Source organism: Vanellus vanellus (assembly GCF_965231255.1).
Source record: "Vanellus vanellus genome assembly, chromosome: 19".
In the NCBI taxonomy this organism is placed as follows: Eukaryota; Metazoa; Chordata; class Aves; order Charadriiformes; family Charadriidae; genus Vanellus; species Vanellus vanellus.
The window spans coordinates 4395904-4416243 of NC_138924.1; positions in this window are offsets into that span (position 1 = coordinate 4395904).

Genomic DNA, 20340 nt, shown 5'->3' on the forward strand with positions numbered 1-20340 from the left:
CCAGTAGTTTCTACTTCCTCACACCAGTATAAGTGAGGAGGACCATGTCCCATCCTTTTCAGCTGGCAGCAGAGCATGGGGTTTTGATGGGAGTCCTTGCTGCAGAGATGAGGCAGAGGGGTCTGTATTAAGCCATCGGGAGCACAGCTGTGCACCAAGGTGGGAGGAAGAGAGCAGCTCCTTGAAACCTGCAGTTCCTGTGCAATATCCCATGAATGTTTCTGGGGAGTGCTGATTGTTTTTCTTAGCCAAGTGGCTCCATAATTGTGTAACCTTGTGAGGACAAAGCATTAATGACACATTTTGGATGTCTGTTAGGTCAGTGTTCCCATAGGGAAACTGTGCAGGACAAGACTCATGACTCTGCACAGCTGTGCAGATAACATTTCCTTCAACTTTAGACAAAAAAATTCTTGCCTCTGGTGTTCTCACTTCACACAGATTTTTGCTATGGTTGTTGAACTCTAAGCATGCTAAGTAGGAGCTAGTCCTACAGACCCACAAGGCTTTCAACTGGAGAAGTATCATCTGCTATGTAGGATGTTAAATTAACACAAAGAAGACTCATTCAGTTGTTTCCTCTGCTACAGATTTCCTTTGTAACCTGGAGCTCCAATTCACAGATAGATCCAAACACTGAGTGCTTAGCATGGGTGTTAAACTATGAGCAGACATGAGGGGCTCAGCTGGGGTGGGAAAGGGAGAAATAAAGAAATGCTGTGGAAAAGAAGGTGTGAATCAGTCATACCAAGAGGTGCTATATCATCATACTCTAGTGACCTGGACTTAAGCCCCTGCATTTGGCAGTTTGGTCTGCATTGGTGCAGTGCTCTGCAGTCAGATGCTGCTGTCCTCCTTTTGGTGGCTTGTGTTTCTCAGCTGTCCCTGTGTTGCAGACATTATGCACAATTTTATCTCGCAGTCTTGTGAATGCAGCAAACCTTGGTCCAGCCACCCTGTAGTTTGTCTCGGTTTTGCCGTGCTTTTGCAATGGTGTACATATTAACTCAAACACTATTTTGCTGTTGATCCCTTGTAGTCATGAGAGACTTTAGCATGGGTGTCTGTCTTCTTCCCCCCTCCCACTCTAGGCAGTGGTTCAGGTTTCTATTCTATAGAAGTGAGTTCTATAACCACAAAAGAGCTGGTGAGGATAGAAATTTTTTTATATACAAGTAGCATAGGCACAGCCTCATGAAGCCCACAGTTGCAGGCTGTCACATCTACAGTACATAAAGCTGAAGGAATCAGGCAGCAGCAGGGGAAAAAAATGTACCAGCACAGCTTTGCAGAATACTGTGTGCATGCATACCTACCTGAGGCTGGCTCTAATTACCAGCTCCCATGCTGTTCTGCTGCTGCATCCAGCTCTGTCAAAGTACTCTCAACTAGTGCCTGCCTTTGTGCTTCCTCACCATGGTACTGGCAACACACAGGCATCACTGGAGCTTTTCTCCTGCCTCTGGACCTTCTTATGTGCTAATGCAGCTGGTGGTCTTAGTCTGATCTGCTGCTCTGATGTGGGCTCTCGGAGAGAAACTGGGATGCTCAAAGGGACCCCTGCCTGAAGAGGATCTGTAGCTGTTACTTCATGCTGGGTGTCTGCTACCAGACCCTCCCTTCCCCTCATACAACCTCAGCTCATGGGACCTTGCCTATTTGTAGACAAGAAGCCAGAAGATGTGTGAGCTGCCTCCTTATTAGGAGCCTGGGATGGATGTGATCTGAGGATGAATCACAGCTCCATTGGGGAAGGAGGCTTCCTTGCTGCAGCATATGAAAAGTGATTGATGGTAACATGAAAGAAAGGATGGATTTGCTCCTCAAGGGAGATAAGTGCTGCCTTGGAAAAGTGTTTTCTGCTTCTTCAGAGATTCCCTCCCTGTCTTTTATGAATGGTTACAGATCAGTGTGGAAAAACTGGGAGGGAAGGACAGAGAACTGGGTTTGGACGCTGGTGACAGAACGCAGTAGCCCTGTGCCAAAGAAATCAAGATCCTTGAAAGGCAAGAAGGACCTGGTACAGTGTTCCTGTGACACAAAAAAAATTATTACAGTCCACATGCATAAACCAATCACCTAGACGAGTCAAGTCTTTAATTTTGGCACTTCTTAACACCTGCTTCTTGTAATGCTGTCTGGGTAGAGCTGTTCTGCAATATTATTTGTGCTGGAACCAAGGGTTTGTGTCTGCTGTGCTAATGGTGTGCTTGCCTCAAGTGGCAGTATGAGGACAGAAGGTTCATCCACTGACCTCTTACTGATGAGATGCTTCGATGCTGAAGTCTGGATGGGCCCTTCTATAGCTGTCAGGTAGCTTGACTGACAAAGGTTAATGGTATTGGAGGCTCCCAGCTCTGCGAGGCAGTGTAACACAGACCTGAGATGAGATTTTCTTGCCTTGCTGTGGCACTACCTCATCCCCAGGCTGAGAGGCGAGGCTGGAGAAGTGGAAGATGTCTGAGTGCAGCTTGTCAGGCCAACCCTTGCTGAGTGCAGAGGGAACAGAAACGCATGCCTCTGCCTCAGGGCAGGGGTACAGGGTTACTGCGTGTGCAGGGTGCTGTTTGTTGGAATGGTGAGAACAAGGTCCTTTGGCTCAGCCTGTCTAATGTGCACAGTGCTGGCAGAGGAAAGGCTGGGGAAGTGTGAACATCTGAGGAAAGAGGCAGAAGGAAGGGTTTTATGCAAACTTGAGAGGGCTTGTAGCTTCAGCTACAGTGCTGTCAAGTCAGTCCGGTCCATTCAAGGGTGCGATGTAGGCTTTGCCTGCCTTTGTTGTGTAGTAGTGGTCATGAACTTTAGTGCTCTCAGCTGGAAAACGAGGCCGTGTTACTACTGTGCACTTATGTGTTAGAGAGATCAGGCATCTCTTCCAGCATGTTTCCATACTCTGATCAGGCTTCTGCTTTTTCCTTTCTCATACAGTATTGATGTGAGCAGTGCTTGTAATTTCCCTTGAAGCAACAGTAAAAAGGCATGGTTTATTCATAGCAATTGCTGGGAGTCCATTCCTTAATGCCAGATAGATTGATTTAAGTCAGACTGCAGAGTGGAATTGGCATTTTTTGTTAATTTTCAGAGTTTGTTGTTTCCAAGGAGCCAAAAAGTGGCTATGCTTCACCCAAATGCCACAGTATCTGTCTGCCATCCAGATTGATTATCACACATGCAAAAAGGCAATATAAAATTATGCCCCACCTGTGGGGAATCAGTTCTTCTGTGGCACATCTTCCCAGCCACTGAATGAATGAGCAAAACCAGTATGGCTTTCCCTATGTTCATCCAAACATTTGTCTGCTTACCTCATTGTTTCTTGTGTTAAGAGCATAAACTTCACAGCAGGGACCAGTGTTTCCTCTGTATAGTATCTGGCACAGGTGATAACTGCGTCTGAAATGCTACAGCAATGGAAAATAAGCCTCCAGATCTGAGTCAAAGAACTGCAGATGCTCTGGGGATGCAAGGCAGAAGGGCTGTTTGTTAGCTAAAGTGGTGTCTCTGATTTGACTCCAGAGTAGTCTTGCTGGGCTGCTTTGGTTCAGTGCCTGCCCAGCTCCCTGGGGAAGCCCCTCTGCCCTCATTCCCAGAGACTTCCCTGGCCCTCGCTGCTCACAGGGCTGAGGCCGCTCGCCCTTGCTTGCTGCTTGCAGTGGTTGTACCAGCCTCCTGCTAACGGCATGGCTGCAATACCAAGGTATTTTTGAGATTTTGTTGCGAGCTAGATAAAAACACCTGGGCTCATTGAGAGTGTGTTGTGGTTACCGCAAAGTACTTAAAGTCTCATTCTACTAAGATCTTGTGGAGGAAAGGAAACCTTCCAGAGTCTTTAATATTCCATGTTCTTTAGGTCTGAATAAATATTTCCTTGGCCTGAAGCACCCTCCTGCAGTGAAATCCATTCCGTCCTCTTTGCCTAAGACAATCAGTCTCCTTCTTTCCTCTCTCTTCCCATGCCCCAGCTTTTATTAACATAGAAATGTGCTGACGCTTCACCATCAAACTGGTTTCTAGCACATTAGGGAGCATTGCAGAGTGTCTTTGCAAGTTGTCAGTGTAGCTGCATGCAAAAGAACAGGAAGATGGCTCAGAGTTGTTGATCTCGTGGGGAATTTGTTCTTCCTAACTGATGGCTTTCTGCAAAAGTGTCTGACAATTCTGTCTATGTGTATCTGTTCCTTGTTAAAAGAAGGGTGTGGGATTGGGGAGTCAATGAAGAAAGCTATTTCATCATTGTGTTTTAATACATTTATTTTGGCAGTGCTCCCTCCTATAGAAAATCCCAGTCCCACCATGCAAGTGTACTGATCTGAGCCTCCTTGAAGCTGTCTGTTCCACTGTCATGACCTGTGGATCACTCAGTGCCCCTGCAGTTCTTGTTTTACTTCCTTGGCAAGAAGCCTGTGACTCATACTAAGCCCTTTTGCTGCTCCACTCCCAAGGAGGCTGTCTAACGCGCTCTCATAACAGATTTTTTTTTTTTTTTTTTTGGTTCATTTGTGGGATTTCTGCAGTCCCCTGATTTGGCAGCAGGTCTGGTTGCTGAGGGGCTGGAGGCCTGAGTGAAGTCCCTGTGTTTTTTCAGGAGCAGGTACAGGTGACTGCACTGTTCAGGATGGACTGAGCTCCTGCCAGCAGCTGAAGACAGCTTGCTTGTACCTGGACAGTTAATATCTCGCAGCAAACTCATCACAGCCACTACTTACTTGCTGACACTGAGAAGCACCATTTCCAGCAGCAATTTGGCTATTCCAAAGTCCTTGATCTCCTCTGAACCCTTCTGCAGCCCTGGTATCTCCAAAGCTGAGCAGTGCTGACAATGGAAAGTCCAGTGTCCAGGCTGAGGTGCTCACAGTCAGCCAGCTCTGAGGCAAATAGCACGTTCACTCTCCTGACTGTCTCCAACCTCACAGGGCCTGGCTCTGCCTGCCCTGCATAGCCCCATCCTCGGCTAGACAGTCCTGTGGAGGTTCACCAGAGCCAAAGGCTTTGTGGGGACCAGCTGAGTGTGTCCTGGAGGCAGGCAGGAAGCCAAGAGCTGGAGCACAGGCTGCTGAGCAGGAGGGGGGTGTGGAGACGCCTGCCCAAAAGAGACTCTGAAGATGCTCTGAGGTCACTTGTCTGCACAGCCACAGCAACACTCAGTTGGAAACCTGACCTGCAAAAGCTGTAGCCTTAAAGGATGTGTCAGGGAAATGAATGAAATGCCCCTCTGTCATGGTGAGGACCTGGGCTATATGGCCTTGGGAATCCACATCTTCCTTCTCTTGTTCCTATGCCAAGCTGGGGCTGTTGGGAAGGTAGTGGCTGTCGCTGTGGTCAGCTGAAACTGGTCAAGGAGTAAGTGTGACACCACAAAATCCCAGAAGCAAACTAAACCTTTAATTGCTGTGTTGCTTATTCAGAAACAGAGCTAAGTGCTTTCTGGGCTTGTTTGTGTGTGATGGCTGTCTCTGACCAAATGTAAAGCACAGTCTTGGTCTTCTTTGTCCCTTTCCCCATACAGGAACTGTCAAAAGCTGTGCTCCTAGTAGAAGGGATGCCTAAAGTGTCTGTGGGCTTTGGGACTCTTCGCTTTAGACTCCTGAAAACTGCAACCATAAGGTGTGGGGGGGAGTGATGCTGAGAAAAAGAGGTTCCTCACATTAAAACCAGATGGGCTGTGCTGCTCGTTCACATGTGAAGCTGGAAGCTGTTGGTTGGGCTTGCCACACCTCTCTCATGCAGGGGAGCAGCTGCTTCTTCCCCTGGTGCCAGGCTGGTCCTGCATCCGGCTCTGCAGCGTATTAAACAAAACACGTTCTGATTTGGGTGGGCAGAGTCTCTCTCCTGTTAAACTGTTTGTTCTGGCTGCAATTTTGTCTGCTTGGAAACTTGTCACTTTTCTAGCCTTTCAAGCCCACCTCCCAGAGAGCATGGGAATTGTAAGTATTTAGACATATAATAAGAATGATGTAATTAAAATCCTTAATTTTATTTTTCTTGTTTGAGTTTTTTAATTCCTTTGATTTAAAGGGTGGTAGTAGCTAATTGGATTCTGGGCCAGACTTGCACAGGCAGCCAGGGGGGAAGGGACTGCAAATGAGCCTAGCCAGGAAATTGCACGTTTAAATATAGCTCTCAGTAGGGTCAGCAAAACACCCAAGGGGCAAATTAAGACTAAAATTTCTGCTGTAATGTGTTCATTTAGCTGCAGACATCATCTTAAGGGAAACAAAAAGGAAGCTTGGGAGTGAGGGGAGCAGATTGAAGGGTAGGTGTCCCTTCTGCAGTGCATTTGTGTGGTGCTGCAAGTCTCTCCCAGGCAGTGTAGCATCTTTCTCCTGTCCTCTGGGTTGGCTGGTGCATTAGGCAATTCCAAGAAGAAACCACTGATGGGATTTTTGTGTTTGCGAGGGGTTGGTGGTTTCACTGATGGATGTAAATCCATAGCTCATAATGCTGTGGGGCTGCTATTACTGTTATCAGCTTTGGCACAGATTACCTGGGTCACACTGTTCACCAGATGGTAGGGAGATAGGACCAACCACCACCTTGTTTGCACTATTTGGGTTAATGGGAACAGCTTTCCTTGTGATGCTTTCCTTCCAAATGCGTGACTGGGATGGTGCTTCCCACCCCCACAGGTACTGACCAGTTTCCCTGAACTGGTATGCTGGGAAGGTGGTTGGAGTTGGTGGCAGGAGGTGGATTGAGCCCGAATAAAGGGAATTTAGGAAAGTGAAGCGCTGGATTTGTCCCTTTGAAGATCTGCAGCCTTTGGGTTTTCCTGTTGGGATCTGAGGCCCTTTCAGCAGAGGGACGAGATCATTGTCCCTGCTGTGGACCTGAGCAAGGAAAGCCTTGTGTAAAGCAGCCTAAGCCAAAGATGCAGGACAAAGAGCACATCTGGAGTAACCCCTGGCTGAAAGCCAGCAATGCTCTCGAGTTTGACTACTGTAGGCATTAGTTTTCCAGCCCTGTTTGTTCCTTGATTCCAGCATATGTGGGATATGCAGCAGAGATCACCTACTCCTTGGTGGCACTTTAAGAACAGCCTGAATTAGTTCTTGGCAATTTTAATTTCTCCTTAAGGCTAAGTTAAAGAAATACTGCTGGTGATGGGGGAGGGGAGATGCAGAAGAGCAGCTCGTTTTGTGTTTCCCAGGACCTCAAACCCAGCCCTCAGTGCTCTCCCTTTGACTGTCTCCCCGGGGGAAGGCCATGTGCTCAAGGAGGCTGAGCTTGTCAGGAAAGTCTGATCCTACATCCCTCCCCGCTACGGAGGGCTGCAGAGCTGTGGCTGTTCAGGTGAGCTGGAGTAAGATTTCATGAAAGCTGTGGACCCGTGAAGAGGCAGTGGGGAGCTCATTGTCCCACCCTGCCTGCAGCTTTTCAGAGCTATTTGTGTCATGTTTCCTGGGCAAGTTTCCCTGGGCCAAATCAAGAGTTCTGTGAACAGCCAGAGCATGGTATTTGGATGCCTCCAAGATCTACTGGAAGCCTGTAACTGGGTGACTTTCACCTTATTTATAAATGGCATACAGAAATGCCTTGGGATCACAGAGAAACGGCTGATACCTTGAATTTGGAAGGTTCCAAACCTGGAAGATAAATGAAAGGAAGAATTAAGGGAGGAGCAAAATGTCATTTTGTTGTGTTCTTTTTGTTTTTTAATCTGGGAGTGTGATTCATCTATGGAGTGGTCAGTATGTCACAAATGCTGTTGTATTGTATGAGAGTTTTAAAAAAATCACACCTTGAACAATAGCCCTGTGCCAATTGGCAGGGTTTTCCATGCTGCTGCTCCCTAAATGGACATAGTAGGCTTGTTTGTGCAGGTGCCAGTTGGGGCTAGGCTTTCAAGGGAGTTCAGCACTTGCTTAAATGCACTGGCTTTTTGGGGATAATTTCTTAAGCTCTCTTTTTAATGCCTGCTTTGATTATAAACTCCTTGAGCCAAAGCTTGCCTTTCAGTGTGCCTTATACTGTTAAGTACGGTGGGGCAGTGAGCTCTATTAATTGGTGCTGTTGCCAGGCTATTGAAAAGTTATAATAACCTGGCCAAATTTTCAAGTGCTGGTCTAGGCTCTCTGCCTGGATGTCAAAAAGGGAAAGTTAATTACAGTGTGAACCAAGGAGAACAGGCTGGCCTGAAGGAAATATCGTTAAGGTTTTCCTCAGGTCAGCCCATGTCAAATCACAGCTGCGTCAACCTCTAAATTTCTTCCTCCTTCAGTTAAATTACCACCAAGTAATTTCCTGCAAGTGTAACCACCTTTTATACCAAGAGAATGACTACTGGATGTTTTCTCTAAATCTAAATAATAGAGGTTGGTGGGGATTACAGAAGCAAACAGAAGAGGACAGTTTCTTCTGTAGCCCGCCCTTCTTGGTCTGTAACACTGTACTGTGTGTTTGTGTTGGCTTTCTGCTGGCCATGTGTCGAGGTCTACCATGGGGCAGCGAATGTGTGTAGAGGGGGTTTAGCCTCTCCAATACCATATGAGATGGGTGTTAGGAGTACCTGAACTTCCCTGTGTGGCTGGCAGGTATGGCACAAGTAGTGCTGTCTGTGCAGTGCTTGTCAGTTTGCAGATATCAATTACCTACAGCGTTGTGGAGGCTGAAAAAATAAATAGCTTCAAAATGGTGGTAGATAAATTTAGAGATGCTCTCTCAGGGCTTCCTGAGTGACTGCTTGAAGCTTGGAGGCACTGTCAGGAGGACAAACTCTAAAAATAGTAATGATAATCAGGAAAAGTTTAAACTCTTAATTTCTGCACCAGCACCTCTCTGAGCATCCACTACTGGCCCCTGTTGGAGACAGAAATCAGGGTAAGGTGGATACCTGGCCTGACTCAGTATGGCTTTTCCTATAAATGATCTGCTGACTTGTTTTCTAGAAGCTCTTGACCTACATCTCAAGCTTAGTGCTGGTTCAGGAAGGAAGAACAGTCATAATACATGTGAGTGCAGAGTTTCATCGTTGTCTCTTGCAGCTACCTCTCAAGGTGGGAGGTTTTGGTGTCAGCTGGGGCCACGAGGTGGGACTAGAACCATGTAAATCAAAGCTTGCTGAAAAACAAACAAACAAAAAAACAACAAAAAAACCCAGTGCATTCCAATTTTTTTTAACCTGGTTTTCTTCTGAAACCTATGTAAAAGACAAACCAGACATCTGCTACGTGTCTCTGTCAGTCCTGTCTCCTGCCCTGCTACCCATCAGCTTCTGGAGCCTTTGTCCTCCTGGACTCAAGTATCTTGCAGGGGTTAAGGCTTCAAAGATGTATTGTTACAATTTTTCATGGAAATGGGTGGCTGGGTAGAGGGGGAAGATGTTATGGTGATGGAAAGATAAGGGGTTCCATCATTAGTTTTGCTCTTCCCAAGACAAGGTGACTTAGTGCTGCTTTTCTTGTCTTCTGTGCTGTCCTTCTAGTGCCATTCTTTCCCTTTGCCTGCACATATGCTTGGTCCTGAAGGATCCTTGTCCTCTGACCATTTCTGAGGCTGAGCACAAACTGCTCTGGTTTGGGGCTGGGCCGCTTGGGGGGCAGTGCTGGTCAAAGCTTGGGTCATTTTGGAGGAGCAATGGGGCAGCAATGCTGGGATAGGTAGCAACCAACCTCCACGTAGAGCTGCTGCATGGGAGCTTGGGGAGACTGGCGTGTTGGAGGTCCAGGATACAGGTAGCTTGCCTGACCACAACTTAGTATGTAAACCTGAACCCTAAGAAGACACCTTAGTCTTGCTGGCAGTCTTGTACAGGCTTCTAACTTGCGTGATGCCATACGGCCATGCTGTTGCCACACCAGTTCAGCTGGTGTTAGTTTTCATCTTCTAGGATGGTCCATCTTGGACTGTGGTACTGAGCCTTTCTGAGGCCATTTTTTCCCTTTAAAAGTTCAAATGGGGAGTAAATATGGGACAGAGAAGTCCCTGAAAGATAAATAATCCTACATCCTTCAGCTGGACACAGCTCCCCAGGAAACAGAATTTTTGGTGCTTTTTTTTAACACTTCATCATCCTCCAGCAGTCCCTTGGCTGGCAGTGTTGTACCCCTATTTCACAGAGGAAGAAGCTATGTTTTGAGGTCAGGGTGAACTGAACAGTGTCAGATCCAGGTGTGAAGCATTGAAGGAGTCGGTGGGATGCTTGCATACGGGTAAGGAGTGGGCAAATGCAGTTTGACTTGGGTGCTGGCTGGTAAAGAGTGGCAACAGAAAATAAAATCCTCAGAGGGAACTTAATAACTGGGGAGAATAATTGTAAAGTACTTCAGAATATTAACCAATGGCTGAATGTGTCTAATTAGCTTAATGAAGCTGGGTGGCTGGGTTCTTTTTTAATCAAACAGATGGGCAAAACATTATGCACAAAAAATGAGATCTGAATACAATGAACTCATTTAATTAGCAAATAAAAGACAGAGAAAGGGTTTGTTTTTCAACTTGAGAAGTGAGAGATTCTTCTTCACTAAATGCTCAAAAAGAGCCTTAAATGTGATGGTTTCTCGGAAGTCTCAGATTGTTGCAGTTATTATTTGCAATGGCTTGGGTGTTTGAGATGGGAGTTAGCCTGGGGCTGGCCGCACCTGCGCGGAGGCGATTGGGTGCTGGTGGCATCAATGCCTTGGCAGCACCAGCAGTGCTGCGATGGCACAGAGCAATCGGTGGCTGCTTGTTGCAGGTCGGATTCCGCCAAGGGCAGACTCAGTAGTGGTAATACTGCTTAACCCACTGCCCCAAAGCCTTTTACCTAAGTGTTTATATGTGATCACCTCTGTTTTGCAGAAGGGGAAAGAAAGCAAGGAAGAAGTAGCCCAAGGTTAAGCAGGGTGTAAATTCAATGTTGAACATATGGTGCTGGTCAAGGTGCCCTCAGTATTCAGGACACCTATGGAGCATTTCCCTGATGGCCTGTGCTTGCGTTGTCTGTGCCTGGAGTTCCTGCAGCCACCCATCTGTAATGCTGCTGGCTCCAGTCAATGCTGTAGTGCTGGCTCCCATCCCTGTTGGTGCCCATTACAACGTGTGCTCTTCTACAATCTGTCTAACCAGTTTTGCTGTGCTGTGGAAACCTGGTGCAAATCAATGCCTTGCCTCTCCAGACAGGAGACTCCTCTCCATATGAACCTTGAGTGCCTATGTGGGTGTGTAATGTAGATCTGTAGTATCTCTGAGCCTTGCCAAGGCTGGGAGCTTTTGCTCCAGTCTAATATTATAAGCTGAACAAGCCCTTTTGATATTAAGCCTATAATAATAACACCTTGTAGCTGAAGAATATGGGTTTCCCCATTGGTGGATTACTCAGCTCTGCTCTTTTGAGGCAGTGTTTAACAAAAGCAGAGACTTTCCCAGACTATATTTAATTAAACAGAGCTCGGATCTCTTCAGCTTCATTTCAGTGCTGTGACTATGTTGCTCTACAATCTCATCTCTGGGGCAGTTAGAGCACAAGCTCCATTTCTGCCAGTGCACAGGCCAGGTGGGACACTGTCCCCTGTCCCGATGTGCCTGTCCAGATGTGCCCAGTGGTGTGCTAATCCTGGAAGGGCTCTCATACACACAGGCTCCAGCTACTCTTTAGTGTGATGGGGAATGTGGCATTTGGGGCACCCTCTGAAGCTGAGCAGGTGCTCGGGTTGAGCCATGTAGCCTATTCAAGTGGCAGCTCAACTAACATGCTTTACGTTACAACTAAGATTTGGGGTCCTAATTTCTACCTGCTTCTTTTTTGTTGCTAACATAGGTATAGGAGCACTTTGAGTACGATGGCTTGATTATCAACAATGAGATACAAAGTGAATGCTGTAATTTGAAGACTCCTTATTTCTGTCTTGAGAGGTATCTGTGAGCAGATGGTGATATGCTCTGGTTTTGCTTATTGTTGCAGATTATTTGCCAGATAATTTTTCTGACTAATTCTTTGGCCTGTAGACTGTTTAAAATTGTGGAGTCAGGTTTCTGGTAAAAACACTTGTGTTTGCAAATTTTAAAATCTGTTCCTGTGCCTGACTGCTGATGTCACCATGAGCAGGAGACTCTTCTTTGGGTAGCAGATCTCCTCTGCTTCATGGGAGAGGGGCAGCTCCTAAAGCAGAATCTCCGTGCCAGTGGCAGGATGGGAAGTAGCACCCTGATGCCCGGTTTGGGGCTTATTTTAAAGTGTGGTATGGCTGAAGTCCTAACCTCAGCATCAGTACTATTGTACTGACCTTCCCTGAGGTCGCATTGCTGTTTCATATGGCAGGGTAAGGAGGCAGTCCTGCTGACACAGAGCTTGTTTTGTGTAGGTGATGCTGTGTAACTTCACTTGTGCAGAGCAGCAATTGGGTGATTTGCCTGTATGTAGCTGGGCAGGGTACTGATGGGGGTAGTGCAGGCACTGGCACAGCTCTCCCTCTGCTGAAAGGCTGCTGTGATTTTATTTTTTTTTTTTTCTCTCATCTCTTGCCACCTCTCCCTTTAAAAAAAAATATATATATTATTCTCTTATGTCTCTGGAGAGCTGGCTATGGTAACTGCTTGACTGATTTATTCTAGTATTTTAACATTTACTGGATTTACATAACAGCCAAACAATCTGTTTCAGGAGTTTAATATAAACGCAACTCTAGTGAGTCACATCCATGTTAGCAATAATGCAAAGAAAGGCAGCTGGGGGAGTGAGGAGGTGACTTTTTCTGGGTTTCTGCATGGGAATATCTGGCTGCCTGAAATATCTCTGACACATCATAGCTGAGTGATGCTGCCAGTTCTCGTCTGCCATCAGGGATTTGTTCAGAAACTTTGAAAGGGCAATGGGTGTATCACCTAGTGCTCCCATCACTACTCCTGGCTGAGCTTGGTGGCCTTCGCAGAGCTACCCAGGCAGTGCTGAGTGTTCCTGGTGCTCTGCAGCCTCGTGGTATGTTGGGTACCTTTGCCTGGTACATGCATGGGAGGGAGTGTAACTGAGAGTTGCAAGATAAAGCCTGTAGTGATTTTCTTCTTGCTTTTTTGATTAAAAATCACATAGCCCTTGTTTGCGCCAGAACTTTGTGGGCCAGGTCTTCAAGGTGTGCAGATCAGTGCAGCAGTAAGTGGGCTGCTGATGTGTACCAGCACATCTTCCTGGGGTCTGGTGAGCCATGTGCGGGGTTTTGGGGCCAGAGTGGGTTTGAGCTAGCCAGGTGAAACCTGGCCCTGTGCAGTTACAGCACGACAGCGGAGCTGTAGGGGGCTTCCTGCCCAGGCATGAGCCAGGTGAGCAGGGCTTGTTCCTTGGGGACAGCAGAAGTGAGACCCATCAGGATGACTAACAGCAGGGGTTTCCCAAAACATAGTGTGTAACCTGCTGCTTGTGGGACTTCTTCAGTTGTCTTGCACAGTTGTATGAACGCAGCAAACCTATGGAGCAGGTCTGCCATGGGCAGCCTGGCCCTCCCCACTCCGGAGGCTCTGTCTGGTGGGGTTGTAATGTGGTCAAGCAAAACAGGTCTCCAACTTGAGTTGTCATGTACAAAAATCCCAAGCAAGAGGCAGCAGGAATGGAATAGCTGGGTTTGTGTTGCTGCCCATGTTAGAGGTTGGCTGTTCAGCTAAGCAAGCATTTCTCTTGTTGCAGCATGCTTATTTGAATTCTTGTCTTTAGAATGGAAAATAAATGCTGGCTGATGAGATCCATTACAGCACTAATTTTAGAGCATGCCAAACACTAGGAAATTGTTTTCAATCTTCAGTCTAATTTCTCCTTTATTTCCCCCCTCCGTTTGCAAAACCGCCTTTGTCATTCTTCTAAATGCCCGGTGATGTCCCCCTCACTGGTATCTTCAGGCACTCTCCTTCCAGCCCTCTTTTCTGATACTTTTTTTGTTCAGCCACTTGACGCTGCTGTTATAAAAGCTCTCTCTGTGGTCACAGGCAGCTGTGTTGGCACAACCCAGGCAGTGAGTGCTTGGCCAGCTGGTGCGAGATGCCAGCAGAGCCCCCTGCAAGGCTGGGGGCAGCAGGGGAGGCAGCATCAAAGTGGAATTTCTTATCCTTGGGTACCCAGGGATTTATAAGTCTTTCCAGCCCCGCCCCAGCCTGCTTTCTCAATGAGCAAGAGGTAAAATATGAATTTCCCTTTGGTCTGCTGAAGAGTTCAGGAAGCGGTCCCAAAGCTTCAGTGCTTGTCCTTGGCACTAATGAAAACCTGAGTTGTTGCTCAAGAGGATGGAGCAGGCAGCGAGTTAGGAATAGAAATGCTTGATCAGTGACAGAGGGAACAGCAGTGCACAAAATCTAGAATTTTTTTTTTTTAAAACTATGATGGCTTTCCATCAGCTGGAAACTTGCAGTAGTTTGAGAAGAGCCTGGATGCCTAACTGGTTGTCTCCTTTGAAGCCTTCAGGGTGGCTGCAGACTCCGGTGCCTCCTTTAGCACTGCTCCTGGCTCACCATGTTTAGCAGAGTCTCACTGAGCTCTAGGTTAAAGTTGGTGGCAAAAGTCCAATGGTTTCATCCCATGCAATTTTCAGAAGCTCTCTGGAATACCTTGCCAAACCCATGAAACACCAGATGTCCCTGATGGCAGCTGCTGTGACCATTAGCAGATTGCTGAAAGACTTGGTGCCCGCCCTGGGGGGACCTGTGAAAATCTTCTCGCTCCTGTCCCCAGCTCCCTCGCCCTTCTTTCTTCTGGAGAGCCCAGTCTACTGGCAGGCGGTGGTGGTTGGACCTCTCAAAAAGAGCTGTCTCTTGCTCTGGCTTCTTGTGCTGGGGACAGGTGAAAAACACTCTACTCCCAACAATTACTGCTTCATGCCTTCCTGGGTGCACTCTGAGCCCGATGGCTGCTCGAAGTGTCAGACTGCAGGAATTCGGCAGGCAAATGTCTTCATAGTCAGCCTTTGTGAACGTGGCTGAGATAAACCCTTTACTGAACTAAATGCGGTAACAGCTAATCCCTTGGAAACAGTCACCTGGGCCCTGCGCGATGAAAAGAGGCTTTGCTGCTCTGATTAACAGCACTGGCAAGAACATTAACTCACTTTTCTTTGGAAATGAAAAGCACCTCTCCAGGAGAGTTTAAGCGATTAGGTACCGGCTGGAATATTAAGGTAGGTTTTTTGCACCTTCCTTGTAAATATGTAGCTTAAAAGCCCGTTCAGCCCTGATGGGATGGGTGATTATGGCCGAGTGTCCCCATGCTGTGCTAGAGAAGAGACTTGATGTAGCGCAGAGGCTAGCATGAGACCGGTGTCACCCAAGGAACTTCCCTGGGAGGATGGCAGCGTGAGCAGCTTTTGGCACCAACTGTCTACGCTAGGGTATCTTGCTGTGTACCAGGGCTACGTATTTTTAAATTAACCCCTGTCGGACTGGCCAGCCCTCACCTAAAGGGCTGAAGCTCACTTAAGCCCTGCTAAGACCCAAATAACACTGTCCTTTTCCAGCCCCTTCTTCAGCAAATGCAGAAGGCTGTGGAAAGCATTCCAGCTGTTTTGACAACTCTATGTTCTTTTTTTTTTTGGGAGACTTTCAGTGACTTTTTTTTTTTTTAACACAACACCTGGAACTTCCAGTTCAGGATTTTGAAACTATCTACATCAAAAGAAAAGCTCTTGTACGTCAGCAAAGGCTGCTTTGGGTTATATTTTTGACACCAGGCTTTTATCTTGGTGCTGGTTTCTAGACCTCTGCCCTGGCAGGAGTACAGCCTGACCAGTGAGCATCACATGTGATGCTTGCTGTTGAAGGCTGTTGACCAGCAACCCGGCTGGCTAAAGGGATTAAAACAGGTGTATAAACTTTGCCTATAAAATCATGTAAGATGGAGAAAAGATTAAACACTTGTATTAAGTATTTGTTGTTCAGAGTTGGTTTGAATGCTCAAAATACTTCCAAAATCCTGTTACCTTTCAACCTGTATTTCTGCTACTGAATTTCCTATTTTAAGTAAATAGCACAGAGTTATCTTGGAAGGGAAAAAATACAAGTGTCGCTGTTTAAAGCATGCTTTACTGGTTAGATATTTATGGGAGACATTCAGGAAATGAGCAAACACTTGAAAGTATATGTATTATTTATTATTGTAGCTGATTAACTACCACTTGAAACCTTTTGGTTGGTGTTATGGCTCTGTATACTCTTCACCAAGCAATGCTCCAGCAATGTATTTGTCCTGATTAAACATTGCAGGGAGGTGAAAATGCTGCAGTTGATTTATGGAAGTTGGGAGTTCAAGCGGTGGAAGTGAGATCTGCAAGCAGACAGGACCTCAGTTGCAATGGGAAGAATCCCCTTCCCCTTGCTTGTGCAGCCGAAGGTGGGGCCCTTTTCTCCAGTGTTGGCCATCCCCACAGGGATACTCTTGTTTAACCCTTCTGCAAAAAAAGTTTACAGAATGCTGCAATCGGAAAAGTTCCTTCATCAAATGACTCCTGCGGTAGAGGAGTGAGGGGGCCTGGAGAGGAATCATAAGAGATGTAGGAAAATGCTTTTTATGGAATGAATAATTTTTGGCGCAGAGGCGGCAGCATCATATTTAATTCTAATTTGGGGATTTTTTGGGAACGTGTGATTGATGCCCAATGAGGGGTGCAGGATGTTGTTTCTCAGCAGGCTGTCATTCCTGCGCTCCATTTACCTGTCAGCACTCCCGTGGAGACTTCTCTCTTTGGATGCCATTAACCTATTTCCCACAACACCTCCCTGCAGCCTCTCCTGGGAGCCAGCAGCACATGAGGGGCCCCATCCAGTCCCCACAGCTGCGGATAACCACTCTGGGGTTGTGCTTTGGCTTGTTTTCTTTGGCTATACCTTCACTGCGCTGGTGAACAGGAGCCTTCCTGCTCCAAGTCCGTCTGTGGCTCGTTGCTGACAGGCCAGGCACAGCCCAGTGTTGCTGAGCCATGCCCCGTCAGCTCTGGGCTCGCTCCTCCTGCCCTTGCGACGTGGCTTTACCTACCTTGCATACGGACATCCCCAGCTCTCCTCCCTCCCCGACGTGGCTGTCATCTTCCTGGGGAATGACTAGCTCTTGTTGTATGTGGGTTCGGTGCCTGGCCTGCAGCAGCACGGGTCCCTTCACAGCATCATGCCCGGACCCTGCTGGGTCAGGAGAAGCGATGCTGGCACCAGGGCTCCTTTCTCTCCCATACTGGCCTTGCTCACTAGAGGAGAGACTGGTAGTCCTACCCTTATAAAAAGGGACATTAAGAGTTTTGGTTTGCTATGGTATAAATTTCAGCCAAATTCTGCCTCTTGGCCCTGGCTGTTTAATTAAAGAGTGTGTATGTTAAGTGCTGTGAGCCTGAGTGAAGGAGTCTCATTGCAAAGTAAACTGAGAGCATAGGATTTAGGCGAGTCTTTTGTTACTGCTGTACAGGGTTTATGCTAATAACAACAGCAGAGATTGAACCCAATCCCTGATGAGCTTTCAAAGAGTCTGATTAATCTGTCTAACAATGGATCTGGATTTTTGTTTTGATCTCTTTCATGAGAGTTAAATTTTTGTCCCTTTCATAGTAGCTGTGGATCATGTAAGCACAGCAGTATTGCTTTCCTAATTGGCTTCAGGTTTATCTGTCTCTTGTGTTAAAGGTTTGCAAAAGCATCCGTCACCATGGCATCAGAATGCTTCCTATGCCAAAAATGCGTGATAAAAACATACATATATGTGTGCACACTTTTTTTTTTTGGCCTGTTGGAAAGTGTAAAGACATTCTGCTGGAAGATCATGGTTTTGCATGGTTGTTTTCCCCGAATAGTTAGCTTTGCAAATAACTTTTCTGCTCATGCTGGCTTAATGGCTCTGGTCCACATGCCATTGTAGAGAGACATTTTTTCCAATGAGCTTGGGAGTAGACCCTGTACAAGCAGACTTTTGTGTTTTTACTGTTTATGGTTCATACTGTGGGGATGGCAAGGCAGGGTCCTGTTGCACTGGTGCTGTACAAAGACAGTCAGTGACAGACCCTGACTCAAAAAGTTATTGTCTTAAGGTCAAGATGCAGCAAGGGAGGAGAGAAGGGTGGGGAGGCAGGGGAAGGAGTACAAATTTTTAGCCAGTCAGACTAGTGTCTCCCCTGGGCAGGCAACAAATGCTCTGGCTGGCTTTGGCTTTGGCTTTCTGAAAAATACAGCAGCAGTATGGGGAAGTGAGATATTCAAAGTGAAGATGCAGATGTTGAAGGTAACAGGATTTAAAGGCTGTGTGGCACAAAATACTATGCGGCATAGAGCTGTAGGAACCAGGCTATGCAATGTGCACTTGGAGAAATGTTCCACTATTTATAGCAAAAGCTTCTTCCTCTCTTGATTTCACCTCTTCTTGAATGTGTCCAGTGATTGCTTTTCATGTATGAATGCTTGTAAAAATGGAGCTCCCTAAACAGATGTGAAATGTTTATATGAGTTAATGACTTCAGAGAGCTCTGTTTGTTTAGAAACAGAGTGGGGATGAAATTGCCTTGGCTGCAGTTGGTAGTCCTCCATGGAGCAGATCTGGTGGTGGTGGAGGGACAGTGTGTTGTGGCTGCACACAGCTCCATCCTTGGGGAGCTTCATCATTATGAACTTTACTAATGTACCTACAGCAGGGTGGGAAGGAGCCTTCCCAGGGCTGAGAAATCTGTGTGAAAGTGCTCTGGGATCTGCGCTGTCACAGAGCAGAGGGTGAATGAAATATCACCAGTGATTTCCAGTTGGAGCAGGATGAAACCCTTAGCCTGAAACCAGGGGCCTGTATACAAAGTGTTTTATTCTGGGTGTTTTCCTTCTGCTGCTTTGCTCCCTAGAGTCCCCTTTGAATTCAGCTGCCAGGACAGAGAGCTGCATCAGTGTGGTGCTGGTTACCCTAGGGTCAGACCTGCCTTGCCTGCAGGTTGGATGCAAACAGCTGAGGGAGTGTTTCCAGGGGCGAGACTGTCCTTATGCCGTGGACTCCTAGAGAAGGAATTAAGGAGAATAGTAAGCTTCTTTCTGCCTGCCTCTCTCTTTCTCCAAGGTGCAGGTATTTGTCTGCTGAGAGGATCTGTCTGTCTTTAGTTTTGCGTTTCACCACTGCCAGAGGTGTAAGTTCAAAGCACTGTGGTGGAATGCTGGTCTGTAATCCTCCCGCAGCCATAGAGTGCCTTGTGTGATGGCCAGGAGAGCTGGAGGTGGCCGGTGGAGTCTTGCTGCCTCATTGATGCTTGGAAGTGTGGCTTGGATGGAGACAGACACATGGAGTGGTTATCCCAGCAGGGAGCAAACAGATCTCATGATGTTATAACCATAGCAAGAGAGCTGGTAATTACCCTTTATTTTCAAGGATGCCTTTAACGTGGGAGAGGGGACATGTTTACAACAGCAGGAAGTGGATTCGAGGTGGAGCTGTTGTGTGCTCTTCTTGAAAGCTGTTGGGCTTTCCTCCCTCCTGGAAACTTCGTTTGTGCAGCTGATAGGATTGCCATGGAGAGAGAGGGATGATGATGTGCTGGTGTGATCTGAGCTGTTTGTTTAAATTTGTGTGCACATGTGTCTGAAGGTATATGTAGTGTGTGTGTCATCCTGGCAGCAGCTGGGCTGTGGTCACAGCTGAGCTGTCGGTCCCCAGAACCTCCATCCAAACCCTTCAGAGGTGTGTGTTGACCCACCTGCAGCTTTAGCAGTGTTTGCTGTAATGATGCTGAAAACTGGCTTGTCCTTAGCTAATCTTGTACCTACACCTGCAGGCAGCAGTTGTGAGTCTTTGGAGGTTTTTCAGCCTTTTCATCCTTCCTCATCAATGCTGGTAGCTGCTGCTCCTGCTTCATGGTAATTTTGACTGAGTTATAACATTCAGGTGTTTTGGGCCTGTTTCTTTGGGTGTAAGTCTCTCCATCCTCAGGCCAGCCTGTTGTCTGGGCTCTCTTCCCTTCTGCTACCCAAGATGGGTCACTTTCCATATTACTAGATAATTTGGGGGGTGAATTTGAAGTTTTTGGAGGGAAGGGGGGTGTAGAAAGATGGCCAGGAGGCATGGGAAGACACAGTCTAAAGTTTCAGCTGAGGACAATCACTGCCACACTCTGTCACAACAACTGTGGAGTCAAGTCTGACTCTCTTTATGGGATTAAGTCCTGTTATCTGACCTCAGTTTGTGAGAGGTTGAGCTGCGGTCACTGGGTTTAGCGCGCAGGGGTGCAAAGTCTTCCCCTGGGCCAAGGGCAATAACAAAGGCAGAACAGCTTCAGCTCCATGGAGGAAAGCAGGTGGGTGCTGGTGACTATTAACATCTTTAGTCCAGCACAGGCAAATTCGCTCCCTGGTGAAAAATGTCAGATGTTTACAGGGCTGGACAGTTAGGTGAGAACCCTGGTTGCGTTCTGCGAGTCTGTTGAAAAATTTAGATAACCTAAAAACTGT